Raw genomic sequence first — 20,409 nt, forward strand, 5'->3', positions numbered from 1 at the left:
TTTTTTTTGCAAATCACACAAGTGGTTCTCAAAAGCCCTGGATCCCTGTGAGTATTAAAACAGTGGGTAGGTGCATGAGTAATTTCTGTAACATTTTTCAGACTCCTTACACTTAACACCTCACCTCCACTGCTTACTAGAGAATAGGTATTTTTAAGTATATTATATTCCTCAGGTATATTGAAGCAAAAGTTGAGAAACACATTTTAAATCTTGCCTAGAACCAGTGTCACTGGAATAATAACTGATAAAGCTCCATATTAGAAGGCTGTCAATTTTAGGCAAAAGTATTTTTAAAAAATAAAAGAAACTACACAATGGTTTTGTATAGTAATGCTACTGTCTCTCTGTAGGTAAAACATGTCAGAACGTGTGCTCGATAGAGTGTTCCTCTGGGTGTATTACTTTGGATTTAATCCTGAAAGCAGTTGCTAGCCATAATTTGTTTGTTTTTCTTTAAAGAAAGGGGAGAGAGGACAATAGATTTCTTAACCCTCCCAAATCATGTCTTAACCTTACTTCAGGCCCCTTTTTCAAGGGAAATATTTATATTCCCAAGGACTGGTTGGAAGAGACTCAGTCATGCCACATTTACCTTTGTGTTATTTCAGTTTAAGAATTTGTGAGCTCTGCATTCATTTTTATATCAGTTAATTAGGCATGAAATCCAGGAGGGAGAGAAGGATGAGGGTTAGAATCACCAGAGGATGTCCGCAAATCCCAGAAATAAGGGAAGTGAGAATTCATCAACCAACAGAACCACATATTACAGCCCAACCTTGGGCTATGAGAGGTAAATTGAGCCATCAGAATAAATGAATGCCTCTTAAAGCCCTCTGCTGCTGCTGCTAAGTCTCTTCAGTCGTGTCCGACTCTGTGCGACCCCATAGACAGCAGCCCACCAGGCTCCCCCGTCCCTGGGATTCTCCAGGCAAGAACACTGGAGTGGGTTGCCATTTCCTTCTCCAATGCATGCGAGTGAAAAGTGAAAGTGAAGACGCTCAGTCGTATCCGATTCTTAGCGACCCCATGGACTTCAGCCAACCAGGCTCCTCTGTCCATGGGATTTTCCAGGCAAGAGTACTGGAGTGGGTTGCCATTGCCTTCTACTAGTCTATGATTGTAAAATGTTTGCAAGCATTTTATGCAATTGAAATATTAAACAGTTCTAAGTGCCCTACTTCTATGGGGCATATATTTTCACAGGCTGCAGTTTTGAGCATAAAGCTGTGCTTTCTGTAGTATATGGAGGCTCTTCAAATTTGAATACTTTAAATGTCAACATAGAATAGCATTAAAGTTTAGGATCTGGGTTTAAGGAAATAGATGGTGCAAAATCTGATTTTACATATCTTTGGAACACACTGGGAGAATCACTAACCAGATTTGCCCATTAGAAATAAAACTACTTCTGGTAGAGCTATATTCAAGAGGAGAAGTTCATGGAACACATCCTTATCATTTGTTTCACGATAGCGTAATTCATTTTAAGTTGCAATGACTTAAGCGACTATGTATGTGTTCGTCACTCGGTTGTGTCCGATTCTTTATGACTCCACGGTCTTTAGCCCTCCAGGCTCTTCTGTCCATGGGATTCTCCAGGCAAGAATACAGGAGTGGGTTGCCATGCCCTTTTCCAGGGGAGCTTCCTGACCCAGGGGACAAACCCAGGTCTCCTGCATCACAGGAATATTCTTTACTGTCTGAGCCACCAGGAAAGACTTGACTCTATAGTGCTCTCACATGGAATGAGCTAAATCCTTTCATTTCCTTCCACTTTGGGGTTTCTCAGTGTTCCATTGATGATCTGGGGTCCCATTTCAGTTCAGGGCTAAGTTGATTTTGGCCATATCTTCTGCAGCCCCATTAACTGCTTGCTTCCTGGGCTCCCGACAAAACTTTTTTCCTCTTACTGACCACCTAGTTGGTCTCCCTGATCACAAACATCATCGAAAACCCTTTCCTGCAGCCTCTAACAGCTCAATGAACCCAATCTGTTGTCTTAACTGGTATTCCCAAAAACATATTTATTCAACCAATCCAAATCCCCCTTCACTTTCAACTCTTTCAACTTTCAATCTTTTCAACTCTCCCAACAGGTTACTGGGTCATATCTCACACACTTACTATCCCAGGTCTACATTTCATAAGCTTATCTGTAGGGGCGCAGGAAATGGTACATTTTTATCCATGGTACATTTCAGGATGATAGTTTTGAAGTGTTTCTCCATTAAGAAACTAAAAGAAAGCAGATGGTATTGGTACTAAAGTGATTACTCTAAACTGACCTTCCTTTAGAATAAGTTCAAATTTTTTATCTGCAGTACCCCTTTACCTCTGATTTAGAGTAGGCAAGTAACCAAAGATATACTGGTAGATTCAATATTTTAAATCAATATACAAGTGAAAAATCTGTTCTTGCTTAAAAAATGAAATAATAGTTTTAAAACTCCTTTATCCAAGCCCATTGTGATATGGCTATGCTTTATGAAAAGATTTGTTATTTTAAACTAAAAGATTGGAAGAGAGGGAACCATAAGAAGACTGTGATTAGTATTGGGACTTTGTACAATGCAGACCAGTATCACTCACTGTTCGTATTTGGACCTGCAGTAGTGTAAAATACAACTTTGATAGTGTGGTATCAGTAGTTTTTAAAATATCTTGGGTTTTGTCTGTTTTTCTACTTTTCTTCTCTGTTTTCTCTAAGATACTAGTCCAGCTGTCATAGTTTAGATTTAGGTTAGTAAACTTAACACCTGTATTGTTAACTATTACATGCGTTGCTGATTTTCTAAAATTGTTTTCTTAATAAACTTCCAAATAAGTATGTCTTACCATAAAAAAATAAGGCATCTTTCTTATTTTGGAAGATATAGATAAGCATGGGTCCCTTGTAATGAATATGGCAGTTATAGCCATGAAAGCAGTTTCTGTCCACCACTAAAATTATTTAGATTAGCTATTTGATTTCTCTTCATCAAGAGAAGACAAGAAAGCTAAGTAGCTACAATATGCAATGTGTATACAGTATATAATATGTATATTGTATATTGCATATACATATACAATAAGCATACAATATACAATATGCTTCTGACTTTAAAAACTGTGTATTCTGAGTCTCAGCTGACTTTTCATTGTGTCAGAAGTCTAAGCCACTGTGTGAAAAATAGAGTTGGTGACTGTATGTAAATGAGATTTTCTACCCCAAGGGAATCAGCTCTGTGAGACTCAGTAAGCAGCTACAAAGGATTTATTAAAGAGAAAAGTGCATCTATTACTGATTAGGATATTTTGAGAGAAAGGCACATTAAGCAGTAATTTTTAAATAATCAGTTTAGTGAATTACAATATCAAATGACTTCAATGCTGGAAAGAATCTTAAAGATCAAAGACCAGCTCTCCCATTTTACTGATGAAGCCCAAAGCTTTCTCTAAGACCACATGGAACATTCCAGCTTTCTGAAATGACCTCAGTTCCACTGAACTGCAAGGTCAGCAAAGACAGTGTTTAATTGTTGCTTATATCTTTGGTGTTTGCACAGTGCTGGGAACATTTTAAACATTCAGAATGTGAGTCTGTGTGATGAATTAATAAGTGATTTTGTGAACAAACGTGATCACCTGTCTGTTGCACAGGGATTTGTGTTATACAAATCATATTCAAGGTTGATTTTATCTGTTTTCAAAAAGTTCTCATTACAGTAGCCTGATCTGCTGATATCTTAATCTCTCCCTGCACTACGCACCCTGCCCTCTGTTCACACTTGAGCATGCACAGGCACACACATGCACACAAACATGCATAAACGAGTGAGATGAAGGTATTGAACTTGTAATTATGGCTTCTGGCTGACCTCTGTATGTTCAGATGATACAGACATATAAATATTTTCTTAAACCTTCTTGCCAATTGCCAGACGGTCAGATCTCCAGCCACAGTATAAAAGTCAGGGGTAATTGCTACCCTGAGCTTCTGTATCCATGAGTCTTTTGTCTTTCATTCTTGGAGCAGCCAGGGTCTGGGTTCAGTACCCTTTGTCCTTCATACTCCGGGCATTTTTCCTTGTCCACCTATACATTTTCATTTTTTCTCCTATACCACATCTCCAAACAGGCATTTCTTGAAGTGGATTGATTTTTAGCAAAGCACTGATCTGTGAGTTGAATCATCTAAAAAGGCCATAGCAAACCTGGGACAATTTGTGAAATAAAATAAATAATGATAGTAATGGACTGTAATGCATATAAAACAAATACCCACGAGTCCATATCATACAAATAAATAACTTAAATACATTAATAAGGAAAAAAAATGGGACAGCTGTTGATTGCAGGAGAAGGCCGTTTGATGAATGAAGAAAGAACGATAGAAGTAGAAAAAATCACCATTTGGCAAACACTGTGTTCGTTGCTTCAGATAAGAATAATCAGTGGATGTTAAAATTAGTGGCCAAAAGTATGATGAGAAATAGGATATTTTCGGTCTTAATGCATCCACTCATGAGATACTTTTTTAAACATTGGAGGATACTAAGGGGACACGACAACAAAATGCAACGTGGGAACCTGAACAGAATCCAGGACCAGGAAAAGGACATTAAATGAATAATTGGAAACATTTGAATTAAATTTATAGATCAGTTAGTAGTATTATGTCAGTGTTAATTTCCTGGTTTTGATCATTGTGCATCAGTTATAAGTAAGATGTTAATATTTGGAGAAACTAAGTGAAGAGTATATAGGAATACTTTGTACTTTTCTTAATCTTTTTCTAAGTGTAAAATCATTTCAAGGCTAAAATTTGAACCTAAAAATAAATAAATAAAAAAGCTCTAACATCTTCTGACATTTGAAAACTTTTTTTTAAATGTTAAGAAATAGAAAAGTTTTTATGATCCTCCTTAGACACAGGAAATAGATGCCTGTCATTTCTGTGATTTGCTCAAGGCTACCCATTATAGAGGGCTTCCCTGGTGGCTCTGACAATAGTCTGCCTGCAATGCAGGAGACCGGGGTTCAATCCCTGGGTTGGGAAGATCCCCTGCAGAAGGGAATGGCTACCCACTCCAGTATTCTTCCCTGGAGAATTCCATGGACAGAGGAGCCTGGTGGGCTACAGTCCATGGGGTCCCAAAGAGTTAGACATGACTAAGTGACTAAAATTTTCACTTTCCCCCATAATAAAGCCATGTGTTCATCACAGCCACTTCTTATCGTAGCTACTTTACAAAGTAGAAGGAAAAGGCATTATGATTGCTATTTTGTAGACCTGGAAACAGAGTCCCAGCAAGAAGAAAAGCTTTACTGCCACAGAGTGGTGGTTGGGGGTAAGGGTGGGGAAGTGAGAGCTCAAGTTCAGGTCTTCTCATTCTCAGTCCAATTTTCTTTTCATTCATATTCCCTAGATATAGTTATCTTCCTCTACTATTCAACAAACATCTCTTTAGAGTTTTCCAGTCAAAGCATTGCACTGAACACTATACATACAAAAATGAAAATTACTTTCTGGAAGCCACTTTCAATGAGGTGAGTTTTTGAAAAGAAATAGAAGTTAGCCAGGTTAAGGAAAAAAAAAAAAAAAAGCTAAGGACATCATTCTGGGCAGGAAAGAGGGTAACTTGGCCTTAAAGATTAATCAAGAGTGCAACAGAATTGGCCTTGAAGCCCAGGATAGTCACAGTTCCTTTTATTTACAACTCTGTAAGCATTTAGCACCCATTCACTAATGAAAGGTTCTTACAGACTGCTGTTTAAATGTAAAGTTCATTTTCTTCACCTTAACTTTGCTTTGGAAATTGTTATAGAATTTACTTGCATTCTTCTTCACTTGCGAGCTTAAATTAGTCTTGCCTGTACATCTCTGTGATCCAGCCTCTACAGCTTCTCTGTATGGTACCACCAATGGGATCATCTTTTCAGAGTTATAATAGTACTTGAGAAAGGTGGCTGGATAACTAATGTCAAGAGAAGATGCACCCGCCTGGCTTTAGAACTCAGCATCACACACTGGTTGGACAGTAGGACAGCAGAAAGCAACTGACCAGAGAACAAGTGTGACCTCCAGTCCTCTCACACTGTGTGTCGCTGGGCTGATCATATCTCCCAGCTTAAATTCTCCAGCTGGCAATGGGAGATTCTTCAGTTCTGATAGCTTGGCTCCAAGTTGTATGTGTGCATAGTCTTGACTGCTTTACAAGCCTTAACCTGCTAAACCCTTTAAATAGAATGCCTTTCTTGGATTTATCTAACCTGGCCACACAGAACATAGTTCAAATTGTCTGAGTTTGCCTTTCCTTCCCTGGTTTCACATGTGCTTTTATTAGTCTGTGAGGGAGTATGAGTTCCACATTGTGAGAATTTAAGGCATTAAACTCTTAAGAGTCATTTATCATAGTCCTGCAAATAACTGTATCCAAGTTCAGCGAGAATAAAACCAGATGATTAGTCTCTGCATAATGGGTAATCTTGGATATTTAGCCTTGGAGTGACATTGTTTTGGTACATATGTAATTTATACATCTATATTTGAGCAAGATTTAATACTAGTGCAACAACTACTACTGATGCACAATTAGGGCAGATGAACTCTTTGCTTGTACAAAGACTCTGTTCAATTTGACCTAGAAGGGGAGAAGACAGTGCCTTTTGTATGTGATCTTTTGTTCTGAGCCTGCCTTCAGACATTAGTATGATAGACTTTTGGGATCATCATAGGTTTTGTTACATTTATCTGTTTAAGACTAGCCACCGAGTTTCAAGAATCCAGTAATGCCTATATCAATTTGTTAAACCATCCATTGGCCCCAGGTTGAAAACTTATGGGCCTCTACTTTATGGCTGAGGAATATGCCCAGATTCTATGTTAATAAAACTAAATTCCCAACTATATCAGTTTCCAATTATATTATCTGTTGTGTTGGCATAAGAACTTCAAGCCATGTCACCCTTACAGATTTGATTCATATGATAGGCTGGAGGAATGGTGAGTAATACTTTTATTATCTAACTTATGTGATGGTGGTTTAGTTGCTAAGTTGTGTCTTACTGTTGTGACTCCATGAACAATGGCCTACCAGGCTCCTCTCTGCGTGGAATTCTCCAGGCAAGAAGACTGGAGTGGGTTGCCATTTCCTTCTCCAGAGGCTCTTCCCAACCCAGGAATCAAACCCAAGTCTCCTACATTGCAGGCAGATTTTTTACCAACTGAACTACAAGGGAAGCCCTGGTCTAACTTATGTATGTCTTTAAATAGTATGCTAGCTTTCAATGAATATTACTTGTTTTGTATTAACTCTCCAACACTTGTATATTCTACTGATGTCCTAATTTCATAAGACATTAGAGTGTTTTCTGTTGCATAAATGATAGCTTTCACTGCTTATAAAATGTGCTTTGACACACTCAATAATGTCTTCTTCACACTTATACTGCATTGATTACATCTGGCAATCCCATATGGTAAAACTTAGTTACGACCCTTCCAATTAAATTATGGTTGGAAACCCACTTCTGGGGTGCAGCTCAGCTATCTACTAAATTTCTCAGTGACATTCAGGACATGAAATAATTTTGAGACAATAAATTTGCAATATGAATGAGAGCAGATGAGAAGGTTTTCAATCTGTATTATTTTTCAAAATTCATTACTTATACAGTTTACTTTCCAAGCTAATTCTAACCAAAGATGACTAACACTGCATTGGCAAAAGTTTGTGCATAAGGTATTTCCATATGCTTAAGCAGAAACTCCCAAGTACCATGTTTATATACAAGTAGAATCCCAGGAACAGAGGAGCCTAGTGGGCTGCCATCTATGGGGTCGCACAGAGTCGGACACGACCGAAGTGACTTAGCAGCAGAATGCAGTGACAGAGAAGGCAATGGCACCCCACTCCAGCACTCTTGCCTGGCAAATCCCATGGACGGAGGAGCCTGGTGGGCTGCAGTCCATGGGGTCGCTAAGAGTCGGGCACGACTGAGCGACTTCACTTTCCCTTTTCACTTTCACGCATTGGAGAAGGAAATGGCAACCCACTCCAGTGTTCTTGCCTGGAGAATCCCAGGGACGGGGGAGCCTATCCGGCTGCCGTCTATGGGGTCGCACAGAGTCCAACACAACTGAAGAGACTTAGAAGCAGCAGCAGCAGAATGCAGTGAAAGATTTTCTTAAGGCAGGTTCTCTAAAACATGCTCCCAGCCTTGTTCTCAGCTAATGACTGCATCCTATTTCATGGAAAAAAGAGAACCTATCAAAAGATTGGCACAGTCTCTTACTACCACGGGACCTGACCTAATAGCTCTCTACCCATGTACTTTGCTTTTTTCTTTTTCTTTTTCTTTATTTTTGGCTGCACCACACAGCATGTAGGATTTTAGTTTTCCAACCATAGATCAAACCCATGCCCCCTGCATTGGCAGCGTGAAGTCTTAATCACCAGACTACCAGGGAAGTCCCTCCATGTACTTTGTCTTTTCTCCTGTTTCTGTAGATGAATTGTCTGTGTTTCTAAGGCCACCCCCTACCAGTGCACAGGTTCTCAGCCTTCTCAACCTCACAATCCGCTCCTGCAATGCCCTTCTCTCCTGAATCATCAATTCCTCCCTCTTCCCCTGGAGCATCCTGTGTTTCCTCCTACCTTAAGCAAACAAAGGAAACTCTTAACTAACCGCTTCTCTTCTCTGTTCTTCCAAAGTGTTATCTCTACTGTTTCTGAATCATCTCTTCTGGTTCTTCTGTAACTCATTCTGATCAGGTTTCACACCATCCTCCCCACCCTCTCTTTCCATCTGTGTTAGCTTGTTGTAGATCTTTGGACTAAACAGACCCACTCCTTCCTCAGGCATTTGCTCTTGGTGGTCCCTGGCCTCTGACCCCAGGTGTCAGTGGCTTGCTTCTTCCTCTAAGGCTTTGTTCAAAAAAATCACCTGTTTAGTGAAAACTTTCCATCATTTTATTTAAAATTGAAATAGTTCTTCACATCCCCTCACTTCTTATCCCCTTGTGCTGTGTTGATTTTTTTTTAAACACATTCTAAAGCACTATAAAACTTATTTTGTTTTCTAAATAACCTCATTAATTGGGCTTTTTGAGGATCTGATTGTTTAATAGGCAAAGCTGATATAGATCCCCTCTACCACCAAATTGAACGTCCCATGACAAGGAAAGGGCCTGGGTTTGCAGCCAGCCTGGAAGGACATTCTGCTCACCCTCTGAGTGGCTTTGGGCTATCTACCCTTTCCAAGCCTCAGTTTGCTCACCTGTAAGTGGGCATAATATACTTAAATCATTCACTCAGTGAATGTTGAGGGCAGTCTAGGTCAAGCAATGGGCTAAGACCCCAGACAATCCTGAGTGAGACAGAGTGATTCCTGCCCTCATGGAGCTTGCAGTCTACGAAGGAGGTAGATATGTTTAATACCTAGGTATGTTCAGTAATCCTAGAAACAAATGTAACAATGTTACTCTCTCACCACCACTGCCTAAAAGCTCAGTTTTACTGAGAGGCATATGCTAGTTCATAATCTTCCCAACTTGATTTTCACACTTGATTGCATCCTGAAATATCTCATAAAAAACACAGGTGAGGGGGCAAGGGGTATATGTCTAGAATAATTCAAGAGGTTGGTAATATGGCCTCCAACCTGCATTTTCACCGTCTCCTAGGAAATTCTGATGCAGACCACATACTGAGAAGTGCTGATTTAGAGAAAGAGTTTTATCATCTTTCTTTTTAATAATAGGTAATAAAAACATTTTAAAGTCATGTCATTCTGCATAAATTATGCTCTCCTAGAAGCCATTTATTCCAGGACTTTGCCTCATATTAATGATATTAATGATCCTTAGAGCCTACACACATGCTATCTAATGCTACTAGGGTCTCAATCTTAAAATAACTCACCCCCCTGAGAACATCTTTGGTTGCCTCACAGCTTTATTGCAAAAAATACAAAGAGTTTTAAAATGTCATCCATTTATGTGGCTAAGAAGTACGGACTAGCAAAGAGAGCCACAACCAAAAAGAAAATTGACCTTAGAGAGCCTTCCTGCCATAGACACTAAGGAAAGCAATCAACAGATGGTGCTGACTGCTGCCATGATTGAGCCATGGAGATTCAAATTTGAACATCATTTCACTCAGTTAACATAATTATGCTAAGGCAAGTAATTTTTATGTATGACATGTGGCCATGTTCTACAATAAGGTCATAAACCCACAAAATTATTCCTTTATAAATAATCAGAAGGTGTTAGATATTACTCAATTCAGAATGATTGAAGTTGGAAAATCTGACTTGTGAGTTAAAAGCAAAAGGCAGAAAATCTGACTTGTGGGTTAAAAGCACACCAATGACAATTTATTATTTGTCTCTCATTTTTTTGGCCTCTCTGCGCAACTTGTAGGATCTCAGTTCCTCCTTGACCAAGAACTGAACCAGGGCCACAGTAATGAAAGCCCAGAATCCTAACCATTAGGCCGTCAGAGAACTCTCTATTATTTGGCTTTTAATCTGTCAGTTTGGGTGATCCAGGAGTTGGTGATGGACAGGGAGGCCTGGCGTGCTGTAATTCATGGGGTTGCAGAGAGTCAGACACAACTGAGCGACCGAACTGAACTGAACTGAATATCATAGATATTATGCGAAGATATCATGCGAAGAGTTGACTCATTGGAAAAGACTCTAATGCTGGGAGGGATTGGAGGCAGGAGGAGAAGGGGACGACAGAGGATGAGATGGCTGAATGGCATCACCGACTCAATGGACGTGAGTTTGAGTGAACTCCGGGAGTTGGTGACGGACAGGGAGGCCTGGCGTGCTGCAATTCATGGGGTTGCAAAGAGTCAGACACGACTGAACAACTGAACTGAACTGAACTGAATATCATAAATAGCTGTGTCCAAGGAAAAATTTGTTTTTCTGTATGTCTAGAAAAAGACAATTGAAATTTATCCTGGTAAATATCCCAGTATTTTGTGTCAGATGACTTATGGCAGTTTGTCTATTTGTTATTTATATTCCTCCAGAATCTACTGAGCAGAATAAGCTAATGTTTTTGAGATGGTTCAAGGGCATCATCATGAATATCTAAAACTGGGCACTACGTTAATACCCTGATCCTCATAAGAAATGTACTTGTAGTCAATGGTCCTAGACTTTAAGGCCATTGTGTTATATCTGCATAGTTTAGGCCATAATATTACTTTTATCAGTCCAATAAATAACTAATGGTACCTCAGTGTAATTTTACTATAATTAATAATTGTAGAAAAGTTTGATCATCTTTTTATGTGTTTAAGAGCTGTTAAAATCCTTTGATGTCTGTCCTTTGCCTATTTTTCTGTAGCATTTCTGTTGGATTTATTGATTGATAGAGTTCTTAGTAGAGTAGAGAACTTATCCCTTATCTTTAAGATTTAAACTGATTTTTCAGTTTATCCCTTCTGTTTTGACTTTACCCATATGATTTCTGCTGTGCAGAATTTTAATCTGTGTGTATATAGTAAAATTTATTAATCTTTAATGGCTTCTTGGGTTTTGTCACACTTAGGCCTTCTCCATTCAATACTGTGTGTATAATACATGTGTGTGTATAGTATATATACATAAAGATAGTACAATATAAATATCTGTAACCTATGTATATATGTATATACATATATATATGAACTATATATACATGTATTTATTTATTTATTTATTTATATATATCTCTTTACTTATGAATGTATTATTTAAAATTCCCATACTTTCTCCCTGGAAATTTCAAGTTTCAGTTTTCACTTTTAAAGTGATCTATCTGAAACTTATTTTGATTTAAAATACAAACTACTCATCTTTTTTATTTTTAATACCTGGAAATTTATCTTCACCTCTTTCTAACACCAGTTATCACTTACTGAATAATCTGTTACCCCACTGATTTGACATGCTAAATTTTATACCAAATTATATTTCTCACCATTCTAATTATTGTAGCTTTTTTTAAAAAATTAGTTTAATTGGAGGCTGATTACTTTACAACATTGTGGTGGTTCTTGCCATACATCGACATGAATCAGCCATGGGTGTACATGTGTTCCCCCATTCTAAACCCCCCTCCCACCTCCCTCCCCACCCCATCCCTTTGGGTTGTCCCAGAGCACTGGCTTTGAGTGTCCTGCTTCATGTGTCAAACTTGCACTGGTCACCTATTTTATATATGGTAATATATATGTTTCAATACTATTCTCTCAAATCATCCCACCCTCACCTTCTTCCACAGAGTATTATCATAGCTTTTAAGTCCATTTTAGTATCTGATCACTCTTTTATCCCCAGAGCTTTTCTTGCTATTCCTGTTTTCTAATTTTTTTCTACATAAACTTTAAATTAGCTTGTTTAATTTTTTTAAGTTGTTATTTTTATTGAAATTGCATTAAATATATGGGGTAATATAGGAAGAACTTACAGCTTTATGATATTGAATTTAAGAATAAGATATCAATTTCCATTTATCCTAGTCTTTCCCCTCAATTGTCTCATGATGCCATAAATGATTTTTACAGCTTGTTTGCCTCAACCAGCATTCAGATAAAGTCCAAAAATTACAATTTGTTGATATGTCTCTGAAATCTTTTTAAACCATCTGCCTCCTTGCATCTCACTGGCCCTTTATTTTTACATTTTATTTGTTGAAGCAATCACTTGTCCTGTGGAGTTTCCTGCCATCTGGATCTTGTTGATTATACCCTGTTGGTGTTGTTTAACATGTTCATCTGTCCTTATTTTAGGAAGAATACTATGTAGGAGATGAAGTATTCTGTGTTTTTTAAAATCTATTTCTCAGCGACATTTCCATTTTTCTTGTGTATATCTTCCTTATTTCTTCCTGAGTGTATTCCTAAGATTTTTTAATAATGATATAACCTCTAAGGAGAGCAGCTTGGCACCATTTATCAAAATTGAGAGTATTTATGTCTTTTGACCTAGCAATTTAACTTCTAGGAATTTATCCTACAGAGGTAATTACACACCTGTGAAATGATATATTTCTGAAATTACTCATTGTCTCATTATTTGTAATAGCAAAAGACTGCAATAATCTAAATTCCCATTGGTAGGAGACTAATTAAGTAAATTATGGCTTGCCCATGCAGTGAAATACTGTGACATTGTTAAAAAAAATTAAAATGAGGGACTTGCTTATGTAAGGTTAAGAAATATTTTCCAAGATATATTACTAAATGAAAAAAATGAGGTTGCAAACCAGTATGGATATTATGCTATTATTTCTATAAGAAAAGGGGACATATATATACTGAATATACGTAAGATATTTCTGGAAGATAACATTGATTCACCAAGAGAAATCGGCTGACTGAGGGACAGGAGAGTGTGGAAAAGAGAATCTTTATTATATGCCTTTTCATATACCTTTGAATTTGTACTCTGTGAATGTTTTACCTATTTAATGATTTTACTTTAAAAGTTTAAGTATTATAATGTATTATATAACAGGTTAAGATCCAAATTAAGATGCTTTATGTTTAAAGCCTGTTGTAGCATTATTTGGCACACAGAATTCACAGAGTCAGTGTTGTTGAGGGAATTCCTGCCCAACATGGTTGGCATGGCACTACTAGCAAGGGGTTTGAAGCCCTCAGGCAAAAGTTCAGCCGCCTTTTCTCTTTCTTAGTAAACTTATCAATGTTGAAAAAATATCTTAAACTTACTAGGTTTCAGTTTCTTATTCTACAAAACAGGATTACCTTCACTTAACTTCCATCTTGTTATGAGAAGGAGCAGTAATTTACATTATGCCCAGATGCCTGGTCCATTATGTTATTTTTTAGCTCTAGAATTCCATGAATTAATTAGTCCCTGGGGATAAAACTGAGGTCAAAGGATATATTTTATGGGAACATTTCTCCTTTTTATTTTGAAGCTGAGATATCCCTAATCCTGTTCTTGAATTTTATTAGCAATGCCCTCCTCTTCAAGCTCCCAGCAGCCATATGTAAACTCTCAAGCAATCCTAGAAATGAGAAAGCAGGCAGTGTTTCCCATTCTATTTGGGTGGACTCTCACCCACTTCTCTTGACTTGAGCTCTGCCTTTCATTGTTTTTCTCCTTGGGCCTATAAAACTGTATATTTAAAATTATAGTTCTATAGCTCTGTTACAGAGTAAAGTCTATGAGGCTCACGTTGCCCACCGTTCGGTCATTCTCTGCAAGGCCAATTATCTGAATTTTTAAAAAGCTAAGTTGAGAGAGCTATTTCATTTTATTCCAATTTACTTATAGACATCTCATCTGCAGGATGGACTCTGAAGGATACCTTGGAGTCATAAAAATATTCTCTGAAATTTCTCTGATACAACTAGCTTTAACATTTTATAAATCTTAAGATGTGTAAGAGGCAGCCCACACACAAGGTAACAAAATGAAAAGCCAATATCCTTGCCTCCATTTCCCCAGACTCTTCTGAATCCTTCAGTTGTTAACCCAGAGGAAGACAGCTGCACCATCACAGGGTGCCAGTCAGTGCTGGTTCTCACGATATAAGAACCATGAGATAAATCGCTCCATCTAACTGTACAATGATGGGGAAAGCCTTAAGCTGCTATGTAAGGAGCATGCTAAGGACCATTTCCTGTCACTGAAGACTATTAAACTTGGAAGACATTCAAAAGAAAAGAATTAAATCTATTGATACATCTCTACAGATCTCTGAAAATAAGACACATTGGTTACCATTTGGAATGATTTAACTCTGCCTTGTGGAGAAGTACCCTAGCTGTGTCTATTTTTATCTTTACTTTTTTGCCTTTGCAACATTTCATTGGCTGATTTCCTTGATTCATCTTTCTACACACTTCCTAAAGCTGTTACTATATTGTAAATATTATTCTGAAAATTATAGGAAGTGAAACCAGGATACTTTCATATAGCCCATATATCTGCATACAGGTTTCACTTATTTGCCCACACTCAGCAAGAAAAATTACAAGTTGCTTTTTCAGTCATTCACAGTGATGAACAGGAAGGGGAAACCAAAGTACTTTTAGAAATCCCCTGTTATGGTGTGTGGCAGGTTTATAAATAGAGTTATCAGGTGGATATTTTGAAATAGCATTAATACATTAGTCAATATCAGGAAAATTTTGTATTTTAAGCTTTAAGTGTATTAAACAACAAAGCAGTGAAAATTTTTTACATGTTCTTTCTTGCTTTCACTTTCCCCACTGTCTATAGTCCAACAAAAGACCATTTAAAAAGTAATGTATGTATCTGCCCTTATTTAGAATGTTTTCCCTTATAGGTCTGTATAACTGATTCACTTTGTTGTGCAGCAGAAAGTAACTCAACATGATAAATCAACTATACTCCAATAAAAATTTAAAAAATGAAAAAAGTACTTTTTACAACTGATGTTTAAAAAAAAAATAAGGCATATAACAATTTCCTCAGGGTACAGAGGGTGTGAGTCACAAGGATTTTGTGTTTTTTCTTCTAAAGAAAGAAAAGAGCCACCTAATTTATGTTGGTGTTTTGTATTGGTTGGAGAGTTCCTCTGTCAGTTTCTAGCATTTCCAGCAAAAGATAAAGAGAAAAGAATTCTAAGAGGAAATCATAACTGTTTCCCCAGATTTCTTAACTAGGATGCCTATTAAAAATATGAGATATTGTGACCTCTCAAAACAGTGAAACAACTGTATGAAATACTAAGTAACAAAACAATCTGTTAATGTTTTAATATTTGGCCTGAGACACAATAGATGCTCAGTAAAGTGAAGTTGGAAGCATATGAAGTTGCTGATACCTCACCACTTTCACTTATAAAAATGGCAGTTTCACAAGACTTGATCTAATATATTAACATCTTGCCTTATTCACTTTGGTGTCAGAATTCCATGAGCCTAAACCATATTACTAAAAGGGCAAGCTGACCTTGGGAATATTATAATTATTAGCCAGGATAAAGAAGTAGACTTGTGTGGCCTTAACAGACCCTGAGGCAAAGAGAACCTATGCATTTTGCCTCAGGATAGTTTAGATGTCCCCAAATCTTACCTATGATCTCTTAAAATAAGGCAAGAGGGTAAAGCTAGGGAAGCAAATTAACAATAGCTCTAGGGCTCCATTATCATGGGGAGAATCAGAGAATCAAGAAAAGAAAAAAGGAAAGAAAAGAGAGGAAGGAGGGAATGAAGGAAAGGAAGAAGGAAGGGAGAAAGGGGAGTTGGAAACACTGTAATTATAACCCAAATATAATTTTAAAAACATGCAATATACTGAATATCTGAGATTCTTCTGCATGTCTGATCAAGAGCCCTAACCACTACTTTTCTCTGTTGGAAGATCAGTTCAGTTCAGTCGCTCAGTCATGTCTGACTTTTTGCGACTCCATGAACCGCAGCAAGCCAGGCCTCCCTGTCCATCACCAACTCCCAGAGTCCACCCAAACCCATGTCCATTGAGTCGGTGATGCCATCCAACCATCTCATCTTCTGTCGTCCCCTTCTCCTCCTGCCCTCAATCTTTCCCAACATCAGGGTCTTTTCCAATGAGTCAGTTCTTTGCATCAGGTGGCCAAAGTATTGGAGTTTCAGCTTCAGCATCAGTCCTGCCAATGAATACCAAGGACTGATCTCTTTTAGGATGGACTGGTTGGATCTCCTTGCAGTCCAAGGGACTCTCAAGAGTCTTTTCCAACACCACAGTTTAAAAGCATCAATTCTTCGGCATTCAGCTTTCTTTAGAGTCCAACTCTCACATCGATACATGACCACGGGAAAAACCATAGCCTTGACTAGATGGACCTTTGTTGGCAAAATAACGTCTCTGCTTTTTAATATGCAGTCTAGTTAGGTTGGTCATAACTTTCCTTCCAAGGAGTAAGCATCTTTTCATTTCATGGCTGCAGTCACCATCTGCAGTGATTTTAGAGCCCAGAAAAATAAAGTCTGTCACTGTTTCCATTGTTTTCCCATCTATTTGCCGTGAAGTGATGGGACCGGATGCCATGATCTTCATTTTCTGAATGTTGAGCTTTAAGCCAACTTTTTCACTCTCCCCTTTCACTTTCATCAAAGGGCTTTTGAGTTCCTCTTCACTTTCTGCCATAAGGGTGGTGTCATCTGCAAATGTGAGGTTATTGATATTTCTCCCACCAATCTTGATTCCAGCTTGTGCTTCCTGCAGCCCAACATTTCTCAGGATGTAATCTGCATATAAGTTAAATAAGCAGGGTGACAATATACAGCCTTGACATACTCCTTTTCTTATTTCATCACTTTACAAAATTGTATTTACACTTCTGACTGTACATTATCAAGACAGTTTAAAACTGGATTTGTATGTTCTGAAAATCTTTCTGTAATTTTTTTTTAGGTTGGCACACCGTAAAACTTCTCTGGGTATTTTACCTCATTTCTCAGCCTTTCAGGGTGTACTTAAGTGTTAGTAAATGATCGCATAATGAGGTTACTGCTACTTTCCACTGGCAAATAATTGAGAAGCAACCTTACACCTAGGTATTCTTTAGATTTCTAGAGACATATTCAACTTTTAAAAGCTTTATTATACAAGCAATATTTTAATATTGAAAAAATAGAAAATCTAATATTTTCATTGAAAATAGAAAAAAACCTGAAATCTGAAAAAAAAACTGAATATCTCTTTAAACAATGTAGAACTAACACAAGGAGGAAAATAACCACAAAGGCCTCTCTTGTGTCTCTCTGTTCTCATCTACATCTCTAGTAACTAGTGTAGGGTGTGACACGTACCTGTCAAGGACAGGTATTTATTGAATGAGTGAATGAAATTCATTATTCCCACTGGAAGTTTTGGCTTTTTCTTTAAGTGTCTATAGTAGCTCATTAAATATTGTTTGTGTACAAGATGTTCAGTACAAATGACTTTGTTTCCTCATCTGTAACATGAGTGTCTGGGCAAAGTGTTTCTGACAGAAATGTTCTACAGTCTTGTAAACAGCTAAACCTTCAGGCTAGGGAAGAGTGAGAGCGAGCGCGGGATTTCTTAAAACACTAATGGGTAAGCTAAGACCATTAATGTCTGGCTTAGTTCCAAAATGGCCTTGGGCCACGCGTGACCATGATTGATGATGACTTTTTAACCTATCTCTCTGAAACAATTCACAGAATTTTGCTGTGGGGCTTGCATGTCACTTGTTTAGCTTTCCTGACAGTATTCCAGAGGAAGTTGTTTGTTGGCAAGTACAAAGTCTCTCCCAATTGTGCCAAACAGAATTATTCATTACCATTTTATGGAAAGCCCAAATCATATTTCTAGGAGGACTAAGCACCTGCCAACTCACCAGTTTTTGCTGTAATTGACTTTGTTTTCCTCAGTAATCACCAGCATTAACCAAACGTTTTTAAATTCCAAATGGAGCCTCCTTATGAGTTAAGATCTGAAGAAAGGGAGCATATTTTTAAAGACACATGTTTTGTGAGGTCCGTGCTGATTTTCCTGTTTTTGTTTGAAGCACTTGTATCATGGTCGGTTATGAAGAGTAAATGTGTTTTGCCTGCTTCTAGCTCTACACTTTCAAATATGGTAATCACTTGTTGTTGTTCAGTTGCTCAAATATGTGTCTGTCTTTTTATACCCCCATGAATGCAGCACTCGGCAGGCTTCCCTGTCCGTCAGTAACTACTAGCTACATGTAACTATTTAAATCAATTAAAATTCTTATTCCTCAGTTGCAGTAACCACATTACAAGAACTCAATAATTACAAGTGTCAAATGGCTATCTTGTTGGACAAGGAAACATAGGTAATATTTTTATCATTGCCAAGAGTTCTTTTGGACCACATTTTCCTAACTTTTTGAAGGATACAGAGTAAACAATATTTTGGCTTTAATTTCCTAGGGCCTAAACAACAAAATGGGAAAGAGTAGAGATCTCTCTCTTCCGGAAAAGGTGATGGCACCCCACTCCAGTACTCTTGCTTGGAAAATCCCATGGATGGAGGAGCCTGGTAGGCTGCAGTCCATGGGGTCGCGAAGAGTCGGACATGACTGAGCGACTTCACTTTCCCTTTTCACTTTCATGCATTGGAGAAGGAAATGGCAACCCACTCCAGTGTTCTTGCCTGGAGAATCCCAGGGACAGGGGAGCCTGGTGGGCTGCCGTCCATGGGGTTGCACAGAGTCGGACACGACTGAGGCAACTTAGCAGTAGCAGAGATCTCTTCAAGAAAATTAGAGATAGCAAGGGAACATTTCATGCAAAGATGGGCTCGATAAAGGGCAGAAATGGTAGGAACCTAACAGAAGCAGAAGATATTAAGAAGAGGTGGCAAGAATACACAGAAGAATGGTAAAAAAAAAGATCTTCATGACCAAGATAATCACAATGGTGTGATCACTCACCTAGAGCCAGACATCCTGGAATGTGAAGTCAAGTGGGCCTTAGAAAGCAACACTATGAACAAAGCTAGTGGAGGTGATGGAATTCCAGTGGAGCTGTTTCAAATCCTGAAAGATGATGCTGTGAAAGTGCTGCACTCAATGTGCCAGCAAATTTGGAAAACTCAGCAGTGGCCACAGGACTGGAAAAGGTCAGTTTTCATTTCAATCCCAAAGAAAGGCAATGCCAAAGAATGCTCAGACTACCACACAATTGCACTCATCTCACATGCTAGTAAAGTAATGCTCAAAATTCTCCAAGCCAGACTTTAGCAATATGTGAACCGTGAACTTCCAGATGTTCAAACTGGTTTTAGAAAAGGCAGAGGAACCAGAGATCAAATTGCCAACATCCGCTGGATCATGGAAAAAGCAAGAGAGTTCCAGAAAAACATCTCTTTCTGCTTTATTGACTATGCCAAAGCCTTTGACTGTGTGGATCACAATAAACTGTGAAAAATTCTTCAAGAGATGGGAATACCAGACCACCTGACCTGCCTCTTGAGAAACCTGTATGCAGGTCAGGAAGCAACAGTTAGAAATGGACATGGAACAACAGACTGGTTGCAAATAAGAAAAGGAGCACGTCCAGGCTGTATATTGTCACGCTGCTTATTTAACTTATATGCAGAGTACATCATGAGAAACACTAGACTGGAAGAAGCACAAGCTGGAATCAAGATTGCCGGGAGAAACATCAATAACCTCAGATATGCAGATGACACCACCCTTATGGCAGAAAGTGAAGAGGAACTAAAAAGCCTCTTGATGAAAGTGAAAGTGGAGAGTGAAAAAGCTGGCTTAAAGCTCAACATTCAGAAAACGAAGATCATGGCATCTGGTCCCATCAGTTCAAATAGAGGGGGAAATAGATGGGGAAACAGTGGAAACAGTGTCAGACTTTATATTTTGGGCTCCAAAATCACCGCAGATGGTGATTGCAGCCATGACATTAAAAGACGCTTACTCCTTGGAAGAAA

The 20,409-nt window shown here is 38.2% G+C and overlaps 1 protein-coding gene across 2 annotated transcripts in view; it reads left to right on the forward strand.

Moving 5' to 3' along the window:
• The window catches only part of SERPINI1 (serpin family I member 1), an 82,351-nt gene that overhangs the window by 18,149 nt on the left and 43,793 nt on the right, over positions 1 to 20,409 (forward strand). The window lies entirely within an intron of this gene.

The sequence above is a fragment of the Oryx dammah genome, unplaced genomic scaffold (assembly GCF_014754425.2).
Source record: "Oryx dammah isolate SB20612 unplaced genomic scaffold, SCBI_Odam_1.1 HiC_scaffold_2, whole genome shotgun sequence".
NCBI classification, from domain to species: Eukaryota; Metazoa; Chordata; class Mammalia; order Artiodactyla; family Bovidae; genus Oryx; species Oryx dammah.